At 36.8% G+C, this 19,740-nt stretch overlaps 1 long non-coding RNA gene across 1 annotated transcript in view; it reads left to right on the top strand.

Annotated features, from left to right (window-relative positions):
- LOC106509495 overlaps window positions 1–19,740 on the top strand; it is a 58,716-nt gene that overhangs the window by 1,024 nt on the left and 37,952 nt on the right. The window contains exons 2-3 of the long non-coding RNA XR_001307083.2: window positions 2,868–3,033; window positions 3,888–3,967. This is a non-coding gene — a long non-coding RNA (uncharacterized LOC106509495). The remainder of the gene's footprint in view (window positions 1–2,867; window positions 3,034–3,887; window positions 3,968–19,740) is intronic.

Raw genomic sequence — 19,740 nt, forward strand, 5'->3', positions numbered from 1 at the left:
GAAATTTATATTTCTGTCACTTTCTCAGTGTTTGGTATAACTGTGTTCGTATTTTATCATCTCTTTTTTGCGTTAGTATATTTTTGTGTGAAAAAAACTCTTGTTTGTTCACTGATATATATGTCATGACTACATATAGTTTTGAGTGTTTTTCACATAAGGTTCTCAAATTTTAACTCTCTGATCTGGTAGTTTACACATTCTAGGCAGATCCTCTTTTAAAGGGTTTTGTTCTTATTTATGGGATGGAATGGTTTGGGTTTCTCTTGAAAATTTTATCACTCACAGATATATCTTGTAAAAATGAATATACTAAAATCAAATATCTATTTAGCTTTATACTCTATGCTATTCATTAATGTAGCCAATTAATATACATAAGCATTTATAAAAATGTCTGACATAGTCAGAGCCCAAATGTCTGACTATGTCAGAGCTCCTTGACATAGTCTCAAGGAGTTGTAATTCCCCGCTACCCCACATAATTGTAAAATAATTTGGAACTACTGTAGTGCTTTTCAGCTTAAGCATTACCTGGTGAGCTTCAAAAGTCTCCAGGTTTAGGCTCCACCTCAACTAATTAAATCAGAAATTTGGGGGATGGAACTCAGGAATCAATTTTTTTTTCTAACACCTAATTTTGAAAAACCATCAAGCCTACGTAATATTCACTAGAATAGTAAGTTAACATCCATATTCCCTGCAACACTTGCTTTAGTTCTCTATATGAGTATTAGTACTTTTACAATCTTGAAACATTTGAGAACAGCTTAACTCTCAAATTATGAAATTTCACCTCCAAATATTTTCTCATAACTCGAAGAATAGGAAATTTTTCTACATAAGCACAATACTGTGATTACACACAGGAAATTTAACAATTATACGTCATTTGCTGATATATGGTCCACATTAAAAATTCTCCAAATATTCCAATTAAGTCCTTTATAGCATTTTTTAAATTTTAAAATCAGGATCCAGTCGAAGATCTCACATTATATTAATTTGCCTTGTCTCCTTTTTCTCTGTTAATCTAGAACAGTTTTCTAGCCTATCAATGGGCTTCATGAAATTTGGTTTGTCCTTCAACTTGGATTTGTATGATTCATCTTCATGATGAGATTAGGTTAAACATTTTTGGCAGGAAGACTACTTCTCTGAGGGTACATGATGTCTTTTGTCCTATTACTGGTGATATTAGCTATGACCCCTTGGTTGAAGATTTCTACAATAAAATGTACCCTTTTTACTTTTTGATAAGTAACTTAATAGGGTGAGACCCTGGAACTGGACCAATATCCTGTTTCCCAACAACCTGCCACCTGATGGTTTTAGCACCCATTATTATTTCTTGCCTGAATCAATTATTACAATGATGTTGGTAAAACGATGATTTTCAAAATTATTTATTATGCCTTCTACATTTATAAGTCAGGATTCTAAAGAAATCTAAAGAAGACCTCTTCTTTCTTTCCCACTCTTTGCTTTGTCATATAAATTTGGATTTTTAAATTCATATTCAATATCTGTCATTATTCCTTTCAATGCACATTATCTCATACTGGAATCATAGGTGCCCTTTCAAATGACTCTGTGTTGTCTTGACATTTCCCCACTCAAACTGGGGGAACTTCTTTTCTTTCTGGTGCAATAGGATATTCTCAGTTCATGTTGCACTTTTCCTGTCCCGTACTTGAATCAGTCATTTTTTCCCAAAGCCCTGGCTCTTTTAAACTGTAAGTAGCATTTTGATCTGAGAGCCTGGTGTGCTCATGTGCTATTGGCAGCAGTGCTTCTAGGACCATTCAGGGGAGAGAAGTAAGAATTTTATGAATATTTAGGAATTCATATTTAGGAATTCATTCTATTACCGATTTTATTCCTCTTTGTCTTCTGTTCAGTATGTAAAACACTGATTCCCAGCCACATCAAATGTTTATACATTTCTCAGGCCTAAAAAGGCACAAAAAAAATAGTTTATAATTGCTATGCCTATACTACTACCACCACCAACAAACCTACTGAGCAAAGTTCAAGATTTCTTTGCAATTTCTTTGATCCTTAGAATATATTCCAGTGTTCAAAAGTTAATTGAATTACTTCAGGTTTTCTTGCTGCATGATTATCAATATGATATATAGATAAGTTCATTTGTTTCTCCTTTTATTCAATTTTTTTTCTATTAGCTTAATTTTTTGGAGGACATAAAGCATTAACATTTTACCAAATCAAAACTACATAGAGATAATATCAGAGATAATATCATTTGCTTCTCTCTCTTCTTTCCACAAAGTCTTTGTAGGCAATCATTTCATTATTTTCTAGGGTACTGTTCTTGTGTTTATTTTTGCAAAAACGAGCATGGGTATAATATAAAATATATTATTTTCCCTTCTTTTTATGTAAGAGTTTATGTATTGTCTATACAAACCTGCTTTTTAAAAATGTTTTTTCCCCTTACCAAAAATCTTGGAAAGCACTCCATACTTAAAAATACTTGGAGAACTTCCATTTTTTTTCTTACAGCTACTTAGTCATAGATCTTTATGGTATGGACATATCGTTTATTCAATCAATGTCTTATGTATAGGAATTTAGTTTTTTTCAATATTTGGTATTACAAATAATACTGGAGTGCATAACTTTGTGTCTCTCTCTCTCTCTCTCACTCTCTCTCTCTCTCTATATATATATATATATTAAGGCTGCAGTTGTATCTTTAAGGCTAATTTCTTGATATGGTAGGATTGCTTTGTCAAAGGAAAAATGCACAAGTGGTTTTAGATACTGCCTAATTCCTCTCCTTAGATGTATCAAATAAAAACAATAAAACGATTTAGTAATGAATTTGATGTCCTTTATTCAAGGAAAACAAGCCCCATGGATTGCAAGACTACAGTGCTTCACAAACAGTGGAGCACTATTCCCAAACGATATTGGGAAAGATGAGTTTTGTAGAGTTAGAAGCCGCAACACAGAGACACGGCATGATTTGCTTGCGTTGCACATCTGACCTTTTAAGATGACAAAAAAGTAAGTACCGAGCTCAGATTTGGTAGGTATTTGGGGACTGGCTGACTGGATATAGTGTGTTTCTGACAAAGCAGAGTATTTATAGGAACACAATTTCAGTTTGCTGAATTTTCAGGAGAAAAATTGTAGGAGTGGCTTTGTCTTGGCTTTCGAGGTTTAATTTTAACCTATGTTATGGCATTTTGCCCTTCTGCCAGCAAAGTATGAGACTGTTTTCCTATACTCTCAGAAACAGGATATATCAAATTTTAGAATTTTTGTTAACTTGATAGGTAAGAAATATTCTCTCACTATAATTTAATTTGTATTTATCTTTCTGTAAGTGAAATTGAATGTTTTTTTAACATACTTAAAAGCCATTTCTATATCCTGTTTCGCATGTCTGTGATGCCTTCTGCCTATTTTTCTAAATTTTGTCCTTTGTTCTTTTTTTATTTTAATGTTTCTGGTTATAATGGTATTCCAAATATTTTCTCCTTCTTTGTCATTTGTCTTTTAATTTATGGTATGTATGTATGTGATGGGTTTTTTTTTTTTTTAAGATTCTCTCTCTCTTTCTCTTTTTGACTTAGAAAAATTTGTAACACCCCTCAAGTGATTTCAAAGTGCAGCCAAGTGTGAGAAGCATTGACCTAACGTAAAATAAATATGAAGATATTACATCCCCATCCTCTCCCATCCACAAAAATTGCTTAGATATAAAATCTGAATAATGACCAAAAATATTGATATTTTATATTGATTACAATATAAAATATCAATTATTTTTAATTATTTTTAAATCAATTATTTTTAAATGTTCTTCATCTATATATCAGTCAATAAAAGATTACAGAAGTGCTATGATATTTCAGGAGCTGCCAAAGTGAAGGAGCAGGATGGAGCATGAACGGGAGGAAATGGATGACTAGGAACTGCTTTCCTTAAGAAACAGGTAAGACCCTCAGGATTGGAGACAAAAGCCTCAGAGATGGATGATTTTCTTCCTATAAGAGTGTAAGTTTCTCTTCATTTTTTTTTTTTTTTTTTTTTTTTTGTCTTTTTGCCATTTCTTGGGCCGCTCCCACGGCGTATGGAGTTTCCTAAGCTAGGGGTTGAATCGGAGCTGTAGCCACTGGCCTACGCCAGAGCCACAGCAATGCGGGATCCGAGCCGCGTCTGCAACCTACACCACAGCTCACGGCAACGCCAGATCCTTAACCCACTGAGCAAGGCCAGGGATCGAACCCGAAACCTCATAGTTCCTGGTCGGATTCGTTAACTACTGAGCCACGACGGGAACTCCAGCTTCTCATCTTAATCTCTGTTTGCGTCTCTTCTTTAAACCTCACTTTTGGGTGTTTTGGAAAAAGTTCTTTTTTAAGAGAATCTTTGCTAGGAAAAATATTTTTCAAACTTCTTGCATTGAAATTCAAAAGAGTTCAAAATTCCTTTGGCATTATTATTATTTTAAAAATAGAAACCTGATCATGTGCGTATTCTCTGTATTGGTCCTTTAAGGTATAGAAGCAACTCCTTGCATGAGATACCACCGCTTCTACTTGCCTCTTTTGCCAGTTCCCAGACCCTACTATGCTGCATCCCAGAATCTAGCCATTTGGGATTATTTTTTGTCAGAGATGCTTCTCTGCCTTGACAGACCATGGTCTTCACCTGAAATGATATAACTCACTTATTTGCCCAGAGAACTTCCCCCCAGCCTCCCAAATTGAGCTCCTCTATTAACTCCTTTTTTGGTACCACATTCACTAAGCAGAGATGTTCATTCCTACATTTTTTCTCCTTCACAATGGACCCTTCAATAGATGTTCTTATATTGGGATATTTACACCAGGTTTATGTACTTTTTCCATGGTGCTTCTCTTTGGGGTTGTGAGCTCTTTGAGGGAAGACACTTTCTTAATCACATTATTCCTTTAATTTTGAGCCTGGAGATTGAAACATAGCAGTGCCCCATAAATATCTGACAAGTGAATGAAAGTTCTCAGACACAATGATTGATTCCATAATGGTGAGAACCTAGGTAGGTTTAAATATATTTCAATTATTTAAAATAATATTTCTTAAACTTCAGGCATAGTTGTGATCATATCTGATACCACATTTTATAGTATTTTAATTTAAAATTATTATTGTTTTTAATACTAAAATGAATGTTTTTCAACCCCATCCAAAGCTATATTAGCCATGGCAATTATGATTTTGATGTGATAGTTTATTTTTCCTAACACATTAAAGTATATTGATAATAATTAAAGATTTTTAAATGGCCTGTCTCTATAGCACCTAAAATCAACTTTTCTGTCCCCTCTAGTACATATATTATTATTTTGGAAAATTTTCTTTAGTATAAAGCTTAGGTGATCCTTAAAAACACACAGCCACAGCACATTTTGTAGCTATGAAGTAGATTTTATGACATCTGAGTTTAGAAAACCAACAAAAATTTATAGGCTGAATGAGTCTCCTATTCTTGATACTTAAAGCTAGATTCAAGAGATATATTGCCTAACCAACATTTTTACTGGGCCATCACAATTTTATTAGCCTCATCCACTCTTTCTAATATCACAACAGTTGCTCTAGTGGCAGGAAAAACCATCCAGATGTTGCCAGATCAGTCAATCAAATCATTCAATCAAGTAAGCATATATACTTATACACATGTGTATGTTAGGTGATGTGCAGAATAGTTAAAAGCATAAACGCAAGATTTGCCTTCAAGAAATATGGAGTTTAATTGGCTATATTAGTCTTATTAAAGATATTTAATCAGATGATTACATATTAAGTGTATTATACAAGAGGAATACAGGATTTTATAATAGGGCACATAAATATTTTCACCTAGATAAGTCAAGGAAGCCTTAATGGATTTGACATTTGATCTGAGAATTAAAGGGTTGTTTTTATTTTATTTTTATTTGGGGGGGGTTTAAATTTAGTTTATTTTTAAAATTTATTATAATTGATTTACAATCTTCTGTCAGTTTCTGATGTACAGCAAAGCGACCTAGTCATACATATGTATACATTCTTTTTCTCACATTATCCTCCTTCACATACCATCACAAATGATTAGATATATAGTTCCTTGTGCTATACAGCAGGACCTCACTTCCCATCCACTCCAAATCCAAGAGTTTTCCTCTATTACCCCCCAGACTCCCAATCCATCCCACTCCCTCTCTCTCCCCTCCATCCCAGCAAACACGAGTCTGTCCTACATGTCCATGATCTCTTCTGTTTTGTAGCTAGATCATTTGTGCCATATTTTAGACTCCACATATAAGTGATATTATATGGTGTCTGTATTTCTCTTTCTGACTTACTTCTCTCAATATGAGAATCTCTAGTTCCACCCATGTTGCTGCAAATGGCATTATTTTTATTGCTGAGTAGTATTTCACTGTATATATGTACCACATCTTTCTGATCCATTCGTCCATTGTTGGGCATTTAGGTTGTTTCCATGTCTTGGCAACTGGTGAATAGTGCTATGATGAACATATGGATACATGTATCTTTTTCAAAGAAATTTTCATCTGGATATATGCCTAGGAGTGGAATTGCTAGGTCATATGGTAGTTCTATATTTAGTTTTCTGAGCTATTTCCAAACTGTTTTCCATAGTGGTTGTACCAACTTACATCCCCACAAACAGAACAGGAGGGTTCCCTTTTTTCCACATCCTCTCCAGCATTTGCTATTTGTTGATTTGTTAATGATGGCCACTCTGACTGGTATGAGGTGGTACCTGATAGTAGTTTTGATTTGCATTTCTCTAATAATTAGTGCTGTTGAGTATTTTTTCCTGAACCTGCTGGCCATGTATATGTCTGCTTTGGTGAAATGTCTATTTAGGTCTTCCGCCCATTTTTCAATTGAGTTGTTTGGTTTTTTGTTGCTGAGTTGTATGTGCTATTTGTATATTTTGGAGATTAAACCTTTGTTGGTTGAGTCATTTGCAAAAGTGTTTTCCCATTTTGTGGGTTGTCTTTTTGGTTTTTCTAATGATTTACTTTGCTGTGCCGTAGCTTTTGAGTTCAATTGGTCCCACTGGTTTATTTGCAGCTTTATTGTCTTTATTCTAGGGGAGGTGGGTCAAACAAGATGTTACTGTGATTTATGTCAAAGAGAGTTCTGCCTATGTTTTCCTCTAGGAGTTTTACAGTGTCTGGACTTAACATTTAAGTCTTTAATCCATTTTGAGTTTATTTTTGTGTATGGTGTTAGACAATATTCGAATTTCATTCTCTTACACGCAGTTGTCCAGTTTCCCCAGCACCATTTAATGAAGAGACTATCTTTCCTTCACTATATGTCCTTGGCTCCTTTGTCATAGGCTAATTGACCATAGGTGTTTGGGTTTATTTCTGGGCTCTCTATCCTATTACATTGATCTGTATTTCTATTTTCTGTGCCAGTATCATAATGTCTTGATGACTGTAGCTTTGTAGTAGGGTTTGAAGTCAGGGAGCCTGATTCCTTCAGCTTCATTTTTTCTTTTCTGTGTTGCTTTGGGTGTTCAAGTTCTTTTGTGTTTCCATACAAATTTTAAAATATTTTGTTCTAGTTCTGTGAAGACTGTCATTGGTAATTTGATAGGGATTGCATTGAATCTATGGATTGCCGTAGGTGTATTGTCATTTTGACTATACTGATTTTTCCAATCCAAGAGCATGGTATATTTTTCCATCAATTTGTGTCTTCTTCGAATTTCATGAGTGCCTTATAGTTTTCAGAGTACAAATCTTTTGTCTCTTTAGGGAGGTTTATCCATAGGTATTTTATTCTTTTCAATACAGTGGTAAATGGGATTGTTTCCATAATTTCTCTTTCTGATCTTTCATTGTTAGTATACAGAAATGCAGTTGACTTCTGCGTATTAATTTTGTATCCTTCAACTTTCCCAAATTCATTGATGAGTTCTGACAATTTTCTGGTACAGTCTTAAGGGTTTTCTAGGTGTAGTATCATGTCATCTGCAAACAGTGATAGTTTTACTTCTTCTTTTCCAATTTGGATTACTTTTATTTCTTTTTCTTCTCTGATTGCCACCACTATGACTTCCAAGACTATGTTGAATAACATTGGCACAAGAGGACATCCTTGTCTTGTCCCTGATCTTAGTCTTGCTTTCAGTTTTTTCCCCATTGAGAATGATGTTAGCTGTGGGTTTGTCAAACATGGCTCTTACTATATTGAGATAGTTCCCTTCTATGCCCACTCTCTGGAGAGTTTTTATCATGAATGGCTGTCAACTTTTGTGAAAAGCTTTTTCTGCATCTATCGAGATGATCATATGGTTTTTATTTTTAAAGTTGTTGATGTGGTGCATCACATTGATAGATTTGTTGATATTTAAGAATCCTTTCATCCCTGGGATAAATCCTACTGATCATGGAATATGAAGTTTTTAATGTATATTTGTTTGCATTTTGCTAATATTTTGTTGAGGATTTTTGCATCTATGTTCATCAGTGATATTGGCCTGTAATTTTCTTGTTTTGTGGTATCTTTATCTGGTTTTGGTATCAGGGTAATGACGGCTTCATAGAATGAGCTTGGAAGTGTTCCTCTGCAATTTCTGGAAAAGTTTCAGAATAAGAGGTGTTAACTCTTCTCTGAATGTTTTGTAGAACTTGGCCATGAAGCCATCAGGTCCAGGACTTTTGTATTTTGAAAATTTTCAAATTACATTTTCAATTTCAGTACTTGTGATTGGTCTATTCATCTTTTCTATTTCTTCCTGGTTTGGTCTTGGTAGGTTGTACCTTTGTAAGTATCTGTCCATTTTTTCTAGGTTGTCCTCATTTTATTGGCATACAGTTGCTCGCAGTAATCTCTCATGATCCCTTGTATTTCTGCAGTGTCAGTTATAACTTCTTTTTCATTCCTAACTTTATTGATTTGAACCCTCTATCTTTTTTTCTTGATGAGTCTGGCTAACAGTTTATCAGTTTTGTTGATCTTTTCAAAGAACCAATTTTTGGTTTTATCAATCTTCTCAATTGTTTTCTTTGTCCCTATGTTATTGATTTCTGCTCTAATCTTTATGATTTCTTTCCTTCTACCGATTTTGGGCTTTGTCTGTACTTCCTTCTTTAGATGTTTGAAGTGTAAGGTTATTGTTTATTTACATTTTTTTTCTTCCCTGAGATAAGATTGTATTGCTATAAACTTCCCTCTCAGAACTGCTTTTGCTGTGTTCTATAGGTTTTTTTTTTAAATTAATCAATGAATTTATTACATTTATAGTTGTACAATGATCATCACAACCCAATTTTATAGCATATTCCTCCCAAACCCCCAGCATATCCCTCCACCCCCATCCTGTCTCCTTTGGAAACCATAGGTTTTTCAAAGTCTGTGAGTCAGTATCTGTTCTAAAAGAAGTTCATTGTGTCCGTTTTTTCATATTCCACATGTCAGTGATAGCATTTGATGTTGGTGTCTCATTGTCTGACTGACTTCATTAGCATGATAACTTCTAGATCCATCCATGTTGCTAAAAATGACAGTATTTCATTCTTTTTAATGGCTGAATAATATTTCATTATATATATGTACCACATCTCCTTGATCCACTCCTCTGTTGATGGACATTTAGGTTGTTTCCATGTCTTGGCTATTGTATATAGTGCTGCAATGAACATTGGAGTACATGTGTTTTTAGAGTCATGGTTTTCTCTGGATAGATACCCAGGAGTAGCACTGCTGGATCAAATGGTAGTTCTATTTTTAGTTTTCTGAGGAATCTCCATACTGTTTTCCACAGTGGCTGCACCAATTTACAATCCCACCAACAGTGTGATAGGGTTCCTTTTTCTCCACACCCTCTCCAGCACTTGTTTGTAGACTTTTTGATGATGGCCATTCTGGCCGGTGTAAGGTGGTAGTTCAGAGTGGCTTTGATTTGCGTTTCTCTAATTATGAGTGATGTTGAACATCTTTTCATGTGTTTTTTGGCCATCCATATGTATTCTTTGGAGAACTATCTGCTTAGATGTTCTGCCCATTTTTTTATGGGGTTATTTTTTTGGCATGGAGCTGTAGAAGGTGTTTATAAATTTTGGAGATTAATCCCTTGTCAGTTGATTCATTTGCAAATATGTTTTCACATTTTGTGAGTTGTCTTTTCATTTTGTTTAGGGTTTCCTTTGCTGTGCAGAAACTTTTAAGTTTAATTAAGTCCCATTTGTTTATTTATTTATTTTTTTTTACTGTCCAATAGGTTTTGGATTGTTTTGTCTTCATTGTCATTTGTCTCTATGTATCTTTTAATTTCCTCTTCTTTTTAATTATCCATTGATTGTTTAGTAGTATATTGTTCAGCATCCAAGAGTTTGCGGTTTTTGCTGTTTTTTTTCTTGTAGTTTATTTCTAGTCTTATAGCACTGTATAGGAGAAAATGCTTGAAATAACTTCAACTTTTAAAAATTTATCAAGGCTTGATCTGTGGCCCAAGATTTGATCTATTCTGAATAATGTTCCATGTGCACTTGAGAAGAAAGTATGTTCTGCTGTTTGAGGTGAAAATTTCCATAGGTAATAGTTAAGTCTCTTTGGTCTAGTGTATCATCTAAGGCCTATATTTCCTTGTTGATTTTCTGTCTGGATCATCTGTCCATTTCTCTCAGTGGGTGTCAAAGTCCCCCACTATTATTGAGTTACTGTCAATTTTCCCTTTGATGGCTGTTAGTAGTTGCCTAATATATTGTGCTGCTCCTATGTTGGGTGCATATATATTTAAAATTATTTATTTCTGTATTGATACTTTGATCATTATGTAATGTCCTTTTTGTCTCTTGTGAACTTCTTTATTTTAAAATCTATTTTGTCTGATATGAGTATTGCTACTCCTGCTTTTCTATAATTGCCATTTTCATGTAGTACGTTCTTCCATCTCCTCACTTTAAGTTTGTATGTGTCCTTAGATCTGAAGTGGGTCTCCTGTATACAGCATATATATGGGTCTTGCTTTTGAGTCCACTCAGCTAGTCTTTTCTTTTAATTGGAGCATTTAATCCTTTTACATTCAATGTAATTATGGATAAATATATATTTATTTTCATTTACTTAACTTTTTGAATTGCTATTTTGTGTCTTTCTTCATCTCTTCCTCTTTTTGTTGTCTTTTCTTGCAATTTGCTGACCAAGTTTATGTTATGTTTGGCTTGGTTTTTCTTTTTTATGTGTGTGACCATTACAGTTATTGGACTAGTCGTTCCCCTTATATTTTGATATATCCATCTATATGTGTGTAGAATTGTTTCATCCTGCTGGTCTCCTTAATTTCAAATGCATTTTCACTGTTCTGCATTTGTTCTCTCCTCTTCTCATGCTGGCTAATTTAGATATCATTTTTGTCAATGAGTGATTTCCTACTTTTAAATTGTCTTTGCCTTTATCAATGAGCTTCTTCATTTTTAATATTACTGTTTATAATTGTGGCTTTTCCTTTTCTGCTTAGAGAAGTTCCTTTAGTAGTTGATGTTGAGCTGGTTTGGAGATGCTGAATTCTCTTAGCTTTTGCTTGTCTGTGAAGCTTTTGATCTCTCCATCAAATCTGAATGAGAGTTTTGCCGATTAGAGTATTCTTGGTTCTAGGTCCCTCCTCTTCATCACCTCAGACATCTTCTGGCTTGTAGAGTTTCTGCTGAAAGATTAGATGTTATTCTTATGGGAATTCCCTTATATGTGATTTGTTGTTTCTCCCTTGTGGCGCTTAATATTTTTTCTTTGAACTTAAGCTTGGTCAGTTTGATTAGTATGTGGCTTGCTGTATTTCTTCTGGGGTTAATTTTGTATGGAATTCTCTGTGCTTATTCCACTTGAGTGAGTGTTTCCTTTCCCATATTTGGGAAATTTTCAGTTATAATCTCTTCAAATATTTTCTCTGGTCCTTTCTGTCTCTCCTCTCCTTCTGGAACCCTTATGATGTGAATGTTGATATGTTTAATGTTGTTCCAGGTGTCTCTTAGACTCTCCTCAGTTTTTTTCATTCTTTTTTCTTTATTCTTTTCTGTAGCAGTCATTTCCACCACTCTGTCTTCCACCTCACTTATTCATTCTTCTGATTAACCTGCTATTGGTTCCCTCTAGATTATTTTTCCTTTCAGCTATTGCACTATTCATTTTGCTCCTCAAATCCTGTAGCTCTTTGTTAAACACCTCTTTTAAATTCTCAATCTGTGTCTCCATTCTTTTTCCAAAATCTTGGATCATCTTTACTATCACCACTCTGAATTCTTTTTCAGGTAAATTGCCTATCTCCTCATCATTTAATGGTTTTTGTGTGTTTTTTTCTTGTGCCTTTGTCTGAAAGCTGTTTGTTTTTTGTTTTTTTCTTTTTTGTCATCTCATGGTGTCTAACTTTCTGTTTACTATCCCCTTCATAGTTGGTATATAGATGTTGAAACAGGTGCCCAGGCCTGGAGTTCTCGGAAGTGGTAGTGGTTCATATATACCTTTTGGCAGGGTAGGCTCTAAGGACTACTTTCTATAGATTTAGGAGCAGGTGCTGCTGTTCTGCCAGCACTCTTTGCTTGGCCACTCTGGGAATCTCTCTCTTAAGTCTCAGGGGTGGGGGAGCCTCTCTTTAATTGCTGCTCACAGGTTCTCTGTAGCTGCAGGTTGTATGTTTCTGGTGGTCCTTCCCCCTGCCTTACTGCTGGTTGGAGTGCTCTCTGTAGTCCTGAAGATTAAAATGTGTGTTAATGGGCCTCCCCTGGCTTCCTTGGTGTGGAAAGAGTGCCACTGATGTGAGCCTTCACAGGGCCACTGGCAGGGGTCCTGTATCTTGTGCTTTTCACCAGTTAGACAGCCCACAGCTCCATCAGAGAGTGGGGATGGGTGCTGCTGCCAAGAGCTTTTCTGGTGCTACTTTGCTGGCACGAGCTTCTGCAGATTCTCCGGGCAGAGCCAAGGTGCCTGTGTTTTCCCTGATCAACAGGGAATGAGCACTGGCAGCCCTTTCACGGGAATGGGTCCTCCTGCACTGGCACTAGCCTCTGCAGATTCTCTGGGGAGAGCTGAGATGCCTGTGTTTGCCTGTGTTTTCCCTGCTCAAGCAGGTCACTGCTTTTGCAGGAAGTGGGCACTGCTACCGGCAGTTTTTCTGGTGCTGATTTGCTGGCATGTACCTCTGTAGATTCTCTGGGCAGAGCCAAGGTGCCTGCGTTTTCTCTGATCAGCAGGGAGCAGGCACCAGCGGCCCTCTTGTAGGAATGAGCACTGCCTCTCTAGGCAGAGCTGAGATGCCTGTGTTTTCCCTGCTCAAGCAGGTCATTAGTTTTGCAGGAAGTGGGTGCTACCACCAGCAGCTTTTCTGGCACTGCGCTGCTAGTCAGAGCCTCTGCAGATTCTCTGGATGGAGCCAAAGTGTTTTCCCTGATCTCTCAGGGCGATGGGGGGGCGGGGGGATGAGCACCACCACCGCCAGTAGCTCTTCTGGCACATGTCAGGTTCCACTAGCGCAGGGCCACCACCAGCAGGAACTGGGAACTTGTGTTATTCCCTCAGGTGGTTACTCCACCTGCTCCAAGAAGTCTGTAGCCCTAAGGGTGGGGCTGCTTCCTAGCCAATGCTAGGCAGCCGCTGTGGCCAAGTGGTTCTGGAGCTGAGACAGGCAGTATTCTACAGCTTAAGAAAGCGGGCATAGGGAACAAGGCTGTAGTGGTGGATCCTTCCCCTTCCTCCAGCACCTCCAATGGCATCCAGTCTCTAAGCCCAACTGGGTTGCCTCTGTTTAGATGCTCTGCATTGGGGTTGTCCTACATTCTAGTCCGCCCAGGCTGTTTCCAAATGACCAACCCCCCTTTTTTTCCCCATGTAGCTAGCTAGCCCCAGCTCCTTCTCTGGGTATGATTTCTAAGGCCAAAGTTTTAGTTCCTAACATGTATTGGTACCCGTCTATGGTTGCCCGTTGCCCATAGCACTGACCATTTATGGAGGACTGTCTCATTTTTAACTGCTTCAGACCATTTTTGTAAAGTTCCTCCTCTGTTTTTGGCTTATCTTGTTGCTGGTGGCAGAACTTCCTGGGTTGTAGGAGCTATTCCTATTCCCAGCTCCCACCTGGGAAAGCAGGTCTCATCTCATTTCCTTTTGCTTCTTTTTCTCTTGTTCTGCTTCTTTCTTCTTTCTTATGTCCTATCTGGTTTTGTGATGTTTTTATTGTTCTGTCATAATCTTGAGGTCTTTTTTCAGTTTTTTGCAAATTTTCTGTGCAAAGAGTTCCACATATAGTTGTATTTTCAATGTATTTGTGGGAGTAGATGAGCCTTATGTCCTGCTGCTCCACCATCTTAGACCTTCCAGGATGGATAAGATTTATTTTTATTTATTTTTATTTTTTTTAATTTTCCCACTGTACAGCAAGGGGGTCAGGTTATCCTTACATGTATACATTACAATTACAGTTTTTTCCCCAGCCTTTCTTCTGTTGCAACATGAGTACCTAGACAAAGTTCTCAATGCTATTCAGCAGGATGTCCTTGTATATCTATTCTAAGTTGTGTCTGATCAGTCCAAGCTCCCGATCCCTCCCACTCCCTCTCTCTCCCATCAGGCAGCCACAAGTCTCTTCTCCAAGTCCATGATTTTCTTTTCTGAGGAGATGTTCATTTGTGCTGGATATTAGATTCCAGTTATAAGTGATATCATATGGTATTTGTCTTTGTCTTTCTGGCTTATTTCACTCAGGATGAAATTCTCTAGTTCCATCCATGTTGCTGCAAATGGCATTATGTCATTCTTTTTTATGGCTGAGTAGTATTCCATTGTGTATATATACCATGTCTTCCTAATCCAATCCTCTGTCGATGGACATTTGGGTTGTTTCCATGTCCTGGCTATTGTGAATAGTGCTGCAATGAACATGCGGGTGCATGTGTCTCTTTTAAGTAGAGTTTTGTCCGGATAGATGCCCAAGAGTGGGATTGCGGGGTCATATGGAAGTTCTATGTATAGATTTCTAAGGTATCTCCAAACTGTACTCCACAGTGGCTGTACCAGTTTACATTCCCACCAGCAGTGTAGGAGGGTTCCCTTTTCTCCACAGCCCCTCCAGCACTTGTTATTTGTGGATTTATTCATGATGGCCATTCTGACTGGTGTGAGGTGGTATCTCATGGTAGTTTTGATTTGCATTTCTCTTATACTCAGCGATGTTGAGCATTTTTTCATGTGTTTGCTGGCCATCTGTATATCTTCTTTGGAGAAATGTCTATTCAGGTCTTTTGCCCATTTTTCCATTGATTGATTGGCTTTTTTGCTATTGAGTTGTATAAGTTGCTTATATATTCTAGAGATTAAGCCCTTGTCAGTTGCATCATTTGAAATTGTTTTCTCCCATTCTGTAAGTTGTCTTTTTGTTTTCCTTTGGGTTTCCTTTGCTGTGCAAAAGCTTTTCAGTTTGATGAGGTCCCATGGGTTTATTTTTGCTCTACTTTCTATTGCTTTGGGAGACTGACCTGAGAAAATATTCATAATGTTGATGTCAGAGAGTGTTTTGCCTATGTTTTCTTCTAGGAGTTTGATGGTGTCCTGTCATATATTGAAGTCTTTCAGCCATTTGGAGTTGATTTTTGTGCATGGTGTGAGGGTGTGTTCTCGTTTCATTGCTTTGCATGCAGCTGTCCAGGTTTCCCAGCAATGCTTGCTGAATAGACTTTCTTTTTCCCATTTTATATTCTTGCCTCCCTTGTCAAAGATGAATTGACCATAGGTGTCAGGGTTTATTTCCGGATTCTCTATTCTGTTCCATTGGTCTGTCTGTCTGTTTTGGTACCAGTACCACACTGTTTTGATGACTGTGGCTTTGTAGTATTTCTTGAAGTCTGGGAGAGTTATGCCTCCTGCTTGGTTTTTGTTTCTCAGGATTGCTTTGACAATTCTGGGTCTTTTGTGGTTCCATATAAATGTTTGGATTGTTTGTTCTAGTTCTGTGAAAAATGTCATGGGTAATTTGATAGGGATTGCCTTGAATCTGTAGATTGCATTGGGTAGTATGGCCATTTTTACAATATTGATTTTCCCAATCCAGGAACATGGAATATCTTTCCATTTCTTTACATCTTCTTTGATTTCTTTGATTAAAGTTTTATAGTTCTGGGCATATAGGTCCTTTACCTCCTTGGTCAGGTGTATTCCGAGGTATTTGATTTTGTGAGGTACAATTTTAAAAGGTATCGTATTTTTGTATTCCTTTTCTAATGTTTCATTGCTGGTATACAGAAATGCGACTGACTTCTGAATGTTAATCTTATATCCTGCTACTTTGCTGAATTTATTAATCAGTTCAGGTAGTTTTGGGGTTGAGTCCTTAGGGTTTTCTATGTATAGTATCATGTCATCTGCATACAGTGACAGTTTGATCTCTTCTCTTCCTATATGGATGCCTTTTATTTCTTTTGTTTGTCTAATTGCTGTGGCTAAGACTTCCAAAACTATGTTGAAGAGCAGTGGTGAGACTGGGCATCCCTGTCTTGTTCCAGATTTGAGTGAGAAGGCTTTCAGTTTTTCCCCATTGAGGATTATATTTGCTGTGGGTTTATCATAAATGGCTTTGATTATGTTCAGGAATGTTCCCTCTATACCCACGTTGGCGAGGGTCTTGATCATGAATGGATGTTGGACTTTGTCAGATGCTTTTTCTGCGACTATTGAGATGATCATATGATTTTTGACTTTTTTTTTGTTAATGTGGTGTATGATGCTGATTGATTTGCGTATGTTGAACCAGGATGGATAAGATTTAAATATTCAACTCTGAGATAAAGTTCCACAAAAGAAAAACACAAAATGTGTCCAGTGGGTTTTGAATAGACTCATTTGATTGATTCTTTATTCATTCAGTCACTTAATTATGTATTAAACAACTATATATTTAGCACTTGGTGTGTGCCATGTACTCAAGCAAACTCTGATATAAAATAGTAAATAAAAGGGGCATAGTTCCTGCCATCATAGCCATACTCTGAGGGGAATAGGAAATGAGGCTAGAACTTGACCACTGTTAAGCTATGTTAAAGAATTTTGTCATATTCTAAGAGCAGTGGGAAACAACAGAAAGATTTTAAGCCAAAGGGTGACAAGATCAGATTTGTGTCTTGAAAATAATTCTAGCTATAGCATGGAGAATTATGGATTGGCTGGCAACTATAGTGGTTATAGGTATCTCTCTCTTTTTTTTTTTTTTTTTGGTCTTTTTAGGGCCACACCCATGGCATATGGAGATTCCCAGGCTAGGGTTCAAATCAGAGCTATAGCTGCTGGCCTACTCCAGAGCCACAGCAACGCAGGATCCAAGCCACATCTGAGACCTACACCACAGCTCATGGCAATGCCAGATCCTTAACCCACTAAGCAAGGCCAGGGATTGAAACTGCGTCCTCATGGATGCTAGTCAGGTTTGTTAACCACTGAGCCATGACAGGAACTCCAAGTCTTTGGAGACTAGTGTAGAATAATCAAGAGATGATGGTATTTGAGACTAAGACTATTATGATGGAGCTGGAAAGAAAAAGAAGGAGGAATATTTTTAGGAAGTTAAACCAACATAATCTGATGATGAATTGGATATGTGAGACAGGCATGAAGAAATTCCAAGGATGGCTCCCAGGTTTATGGTTAGCACAACCAAATGGATTGAAGGACTATCTGCTGCTGATGGAACATCAGGCAGAAAAAAAAATTTAGGAGAAGATTATGAGTCCAGGTTCTACTTAAGGTTCTTTAAGACATCTGGAGGATTACCTAATAGATGAATATATTATGGATTTAGAAATCCAAGGAGATGTAAATCTGTGAGTCATCTGGTATGTCATCTTTGGTTTCTCTGAGAATCAAATGCTGATTTGGAGTTAGAAGTGGAAGAGATTTATTGATCAGAGATGTGGATGGTTGATAATGCCTACGAAAGGTAAAGAAGTGAAAAATGAAAAGGTCATGGAATGCTTTCATACCATGATGTTGGTCTGACACCAGGCAGGAAAGAGGCAGAATTGAGCAGTGAGAGCCTTCAGATAAAAAGGTCCTGGTCAACTCAATGCTGAGCCTAAGAGCAAAGACTCAAAGTCTGACCATTAGAAGAGTCCCCATATAGGGCAGAAGACCCTTGTACACTCACTGTAGTGCTCAGTCACTTGCTGCATTCTGTGAATGTCATTTTATGAACCAGAATGGTATGGTGGATCGCATTGCAACTTTGGCTGTGCAAACTTGGGAAAGTTGCTCAACAGAATTGTGCCTTTGTTTTCTTCTCTAAAATTGGGGCTATCAATAGAATAAACCTTATATGGTTATTGTGAAGAGTATATATATATACACAAATTAATTTATATAAGGTACTTAAAATAGTGCCGAATATATTGTAAGTCCTCCATAAATATTAGGGGGTAAAGACTGAGTCAGAAGATATACTAAAAAGATTCATTTTCATTAAATATATTTTAAAGAATCAATCTCTCTCTCTCTCTCTCTCTCTCTCTCTCTCTCTCTCTCTCTCTCGCTCTTGTCTTTTGTCTTTTTAGGGCTGCAACTGCGACATGTGGAGGTTCCCAGGCTAGGAGTCCAATTGGAGCTAAAGCCAGAGGCCTACGCCACAGCCACAGCAACACGGGTTTCCAGCCGTGTCTGCAACCTACATCACAGCTCACGGCAATGCCACATCCTTAACCCAATGAGTGAGGCCAGGGAGCAATCCCATGTCCTCACGAATGCTAGTCAGGTTCACTAACTGTTGAGCCACAATGGGAACTCCTAAAGAATATTTCTTAAAACGAGTTTCTGGTAAATTTAATCAACTGAACAGTTAATTTTGCCATTCAGAAATTGGTTAACTAGTAAATTGATTTTTATAGTTCAATTTTATGTTAACTTCTATGATCATGATTTCTTATTTATGTGTTTATTTTTTGCGATTGTGCTTTACAATTTTATTTCTCCAAAAATCATGCCATAGATGCTGTACATGATTAAACATAAAATTACTGTTTTAAAAGGCAGTATTTATTAAAACATCCTTGAAGTTTTCAAAAACTGCTATTCAGGGCATATATGATTAGAAATATGATTCATAGACCAACTGGAAAATATTTCTCTGATATTTTACACCACTAATTGAAAAATAAAGTAGTAAGAACATTTTCTATTATTTTCACACTTTTTTATAAAATTACAGAAATAGATGTGGGAGGTATGAGTTATAAGTTAAGCACAGAAGTTTGTTGAAGGAAAAATACAAACCCTGAGTCTTCTAAATGACAATTAATTCAGAGTCACAAGAAAATATCTTCACCTCTGCAGTACTGTACAATGTTTTCTATTTGAATTTAATGGAATATTTTTATTAAGTTATTCTTTTAACTAAGGGAATGAGAATACAAACCTCTGCTTATTTGGCTTTGTTGCTATCCCAGAGCAGACTGGACATTAATTAATAGTTAATAGCTGAACCATTCAGGCAGTCTCTTTTGGATCCAAAAATATTCTTAAATATGAGAAAGCCATATTAACTGCACTAAGCTGTAATATCCAGCTGGTTCTGCTGATCCCAAATCATAGGATTTTTGCTTTGCAAGGGGCTCTGTAAATCATCTAGCCTGAACCTTCAATTGAGGCTATTTAAGGGAAGTTTTTAGAGACTTCAAAGGCTTCATAAGATCGTATATTTGCTAGGACTACTTATTACAGCTAAAT

The sequence above is a fragment of the Sus scrofa genome, chromosome 2 (assembly GCF_000003025.6).
Source record: "Sus scrofa isolate TJ Tabasco breed Duroc chromosome 2, Sscrofa11.1, whole genome shotgun sequence".
Taxonomy (NCBI): domain Eukaryota; kingdom Metazoa; phylum Chordata; class Mammalia; order Artiodactyla; family Suidae; genus Sus; species Sus scrofa.